We start from the raw sequence: 5,000 nt of genomic DNA on the forward strand, positions 1-5,000 counted from the left end.
TCAGTGTTCAGCCTGGTTTCTCTGGGTCCTAGAGCCTGCCTTTCTCCTCTCGATCGACAAAGCAGCACTTCCTCCCATTATTCCCACTCAGCGAGATCACACACACGCACACATTCATACTCACACACACATTCCCTCTCTAACACACACACACACGCACACATTCATACTCACACTCACACACACATTCCCTCTCTAACACACACACACACGCACACATTCATACTCACACTCACACACACATTCCCTCTCTAACACACACACACACGCACACGCACCCGCACACGCACACGCACATACACAAAACATTCAGGAAAACCCATCCAGCTATTGTTGTTGAATAAGAGAGTTCTATATCCTGTCTGGGACTAGAGTGCCGCTAGCGGCACCCCCCCCCCACCCCCACTGAAAAGGCAGAGCCGCGAAATTCAAAAAAAATATATTTTTTAAATATTTAACTTTCACACATTAAAGTCCAATACAGCTAATGAAAGACACAGATCTTGTGAATCCAGCCAACATGTCCGATTTTTAAAATGTTTTACAGGGAAGACACAATATGTAAAGATGTAAATCTATTAGCTAAAAACACATTAGCATAATCCACCATTTTTCTTTGTCCACCAACAACAGTAGCTATCACTAATTCGGCTAAACTAAGATATTGATAGCCACTAACCAAGAAAAAACCTCATCAGATGACAGTCTGATAACATATTTATGGTATGGGATAGGTTTTGTTAGAAAAATGTGCATATTTCAGGTAGATGGCATAGGTTACAATTGCACCCACCGTCACAAATGGACTAGAATAACTACATAGAGCAACGTGTTTACCTACTTACTAATCATCAAACATTTTGTAAAAATACACAGCATACACTAATCGAAAGACACAGATCCTGTGAATACAGACAATATTTCAGATTTTCTAAGTGTCTTACAGTGAAAACACAATAAATCGTTATATTAGCATAGCACATGTGCAAACATTACCCCAGCATTGATTCTAGCCAAAGAGAGCCATAACGTAAACATCGCCAAAATATATAATTTTTTTCACTAACCTTCTCAGAATTCTTCAGATGACACCCCTGTAACATCACATTACAACATACATATACAGTTTGTTCGAAAATGTGCATATTTAGCCACCAAAATCATGGTTACACAATGACAAAAGTAGCCCAGCTGGTGAGAAAATGTCCGTGCGCCATATTAGACAGTGATCTACTCGTATACATAAATACTCATAAACGTGACTAAAAAATATAGGGTGGACAGCGATTGATAGACAATTTAATTCTTAATACAATCGCGGAATTACATTTTTTAAATTATCCTTACTTTTCAATACAGTTTGCGCCAAGCGAAGCTACGTCAAAAAACATGGCGTCCTAAGCCACTAACATTTTTCGACAGAAACACGATTTATCATAATAAAAATTTCCTACTTTGAGCTGTTCTTCCATCAGTATCTTGGGCAAAGGATCCTTTCTTGGGTCTAATCGTCTTTTGGTGGAAAGCTGTCCTCTTGCCATGTGGAAATGCCAACTGCGTTCGGGATGAACTGGAAGCGTGCCCAGCGATTCACAGCGTTTCAGAAATAAATGTCCCAAAATCGCACTAAACGGATATAAATTGCTATAAAACGCTTTAAATTAACTACCTTATGATGTTTTTAACTCCTATAACGAGTAAAAACATGACCAGAGAAATATAACAGGCTAAACTAACGCTTGGAAAAATAGCAGGTCGATGTCCTCCACGCGCATGACGCAGCTGGAAAGGAACTCCTACCTACAGGGTTTTTTAATTTATAGTGCCTGTGAACGCGCAATCGACCCCATTCAAATCGTCATCACGTAAAGGCATCCAGGGGAAGACGTAAGCAGTGACCGTATACTCATAGGAATAACAGTGGGCTTAAAACTGACTCCAGAACAGTGGCCAAAATTTCTGAAATCTGACTCCATGTCAGGGAAATTGCTGTAGAATGGGTTCTGTTCCACTTAGAGACAAAATTTCAACTCCTATAGAAACTATAGACTGTTTTCTATCCAATAATAATAATAATATGCATATTGTACGATCAAGAATTTTGTAGGAAGCCGTTTAAAAAATTACACGATTAGCATAAATAGTGACAACAGCGCCCCCAGCCTTAACAGGATATCTGTGTTGATTGTTTTAGTGGGTAGTTCACCTTTAATATTACAGGTAGAATGCAGCTTCCTTCAATGTTACTGTCTGCATCACTTCCAATTTCCCCACATAAGTTTTTTTGCAAATATATATTTATTAGAACTCTCTTGGCCCAGGAGTGTGAAGGTGAACGGAAAGGCTCTGGAGCAACGAACCGCCCTTGCTGTCTCTGCCTGGCCGGTTTCCCTCTCTCCACTGGGATTCTCTGCCTCTAACCCTATTACAGGGGCTGAGTCATTGGTTTACTGGTGCCCTTTCATGCCGTCCCTAGGAGGGGTGCGTCACTTGAGTGGTTTGAGTTACTGACGTGATCTTCCTGTCTGGGTTGGCGCCCCCCCTTGGTTTGTGCAGGATTGTAAGTTGGTGGTTGAAGATATCCCTCTAGTGGTGCGGGGGCTGTGCTTTGGCAAAGTGGGTGGGGTTATATCCTTCCTGTTTGGCCCTGTCCGGGGGTATCATCGGATGGGGCCACAGTGTCTCCTGACCCCTCCTGTCTCAGCCTCCAGTATTTATGCTGCAGTAGTTTATGTGTCGGGGGGCTAGGGTCAGTTGGTTATATCTGGAGTACTTCTCCTGTCTTATCCGGTGTCCTGTGTGAATTTAAGTATGCTCTCTCTAATTCTCTCCTTCTCTCTTTCTTTCTCTCTCTGAGGACCTGAGCCCTAGGACCATGCGTCAGGACTACCGGGCATGAGGACTCCTTGCTGTCCCCAGTCCACCTGGCCGTGCTGCTGTTCCAGTTTCAACTGTTCTGCCTGCTGCTATGGAACCCTGACCTGTCCACCGGACGTGCTACCTGTCCCAGACCTGCTGTTTTCAACTCTCTAGAGACCGCAGGAGCAGTAGAGATACTCTTAATGATCGGCTATGAAAAGCCAACTGACATTTACTCCTGAGGTGCTGACCTGTTGCACCCTCTACAACCACTGTGGATATTATTATTTGACCATGCTGGTAATTTATGAACATTTGAACATCTTGGCAATGTTCTGTTATAATCTCAACCCGGCACAGCCAGAAGAGGACTGGTCACCCCTCATAGCCTGGTTCCTCTCTAGGTTTCTTCCTAGGTTTTGGCCTTTCTAGGGAGTTTTTCCTAGCCACCGTGCTTCTACACCTGCATTGCTTGCTGTTCGGGGTTTTAGGCTGGGTTTCTGTACAGCACTTCGAGATATTAGCTGATGTACAAAGGGCTATATAAAATAAACTTGATTTGATTTGATTTATATACATACACACATATATAAATACATACACACATACACACATATATAAATACATATACACATACATACATATAAATACATAAACATATATATATATTTATATATATATATACATATATTTTTTTTTATATATGTCCTATTTTACCCTCCAACTCTACCACCCCTCCCCCAAGTGTAGTAAACTAGTGAACAACAGCACTTAGGCCTCGACATCCAGCTTATACATACTATATATACTATGCATACTATATATACTATACATATTATACATACTATACATACTATATATACTATACATACTATATATATTATACATACTATATATACTATACATACTATATATACTATACATACTATATATATTATATATAATATATAGACTATGCATACTATATATACTATGCATACTATATATACTATACATACTATATATACTATACATACTATATATATTATACATACTATATATACTATATATTATACATACTATATATACTATACATACTATATATATTATACATACTATATATACTATACATACTATATATATTATACATACTATATATACTATACATACTATATATACTATACATACTATATATACCATACATACTATATACATTTTATGGACACAGTCTATTTTACAGTAGTTCTATTTTGTTTGTTTTTAGTCCTGTCCTTCCGCTACCCTCAACTTCTTCATCTATTTCTGATGTCCATCTGGTTTTGATTTTTATTGGCCATATCTTTCGAACTGTGCTCTTTCACAAAAGTTCTGAATCTATATAGGTTTTACAGACACAGTATGTTTTACATTAGTTATCTTGCTGTTATTAGTTGTTAATAGTCCCACACTTCCAAATATCTGTGTTTTTAGTAACAAAGTGCAGCAGCAGAACGGAGCGATAAGGTTTCTGGGTCACAGAGCATTGAATGAGACCAGAGGGAGACTAGGAAGAGACCAGACTACAGCTAAATGAGCCTGTTACTGAGTTGAGGCTGGGGAGCTTCTGACTGGTCAGAAACACCAAGTTAAAAGGACCTGTGTCTCGTCTTCAACTGGGTGGATCAGACACAAATGTCCTCTAAAACGGCTCACCTCATCTGGTCTTTAGAAACTGCAGAGCTACACACTACAACCCTGACCAGAACTATATATACTACAACCCTGACCAGAACTATATACACTACAACACTGACCAGAACTATATACACTACAACACTGACCAGAACTATATACACTACAACCCTGACCAGAACTATATATACTACAACCCTGACCAGAACTATATATACTATAATACTGACCAGAACTATATACACTACAACACTGACCAGAACTATATACACTATAACACTGACCAGAACTATATATACTACAACACTGACCAGAACTATATATACTACAACACTGACCAGAACTATATATACTATAACACTGACCAGAACTATATACACTACAACACTGACCAAAACTATACACTACAACCCTGACCAGAACTATATACACTACAACACTGACCAGAACTATATATACTATAATACTGACCAGAACTATATACACTACAA

General features: G+C 39.1%; 1 protein-coding gene across 1 annotated transcript in view; it reads right to left on the reverse strand.

Annotated features, from left to right (window-relative positions):
* LOC129831704 (cGMP-dependent 3',5'-cyclic phosphodiesterase-like) overlaps positions 1 to 5,000 on the reverse strand; it is a 266,102-nt gene that overhangs the window by 180,692 nt on the left and 80,410 nt on the right. The window lies entirely within an intron of this gene.

The sequence above is a fragment of the Salvelinus fontinalis genome, chromosome 33 (assembly GCF_029448725.1).
Source record: "Salvelinus fontinalis isolate EN_2023a chromosome 33, ASM2944872v1, whole genome shotgun sequence".
Classification (NCBI taxonomy): domain Eukaryota; kingdom Metazoa; phylum Chordata; class Actinopteri; order Salmoniformes; family Salmonidae; genus Salvelinus; species Salvelinus fontinalis.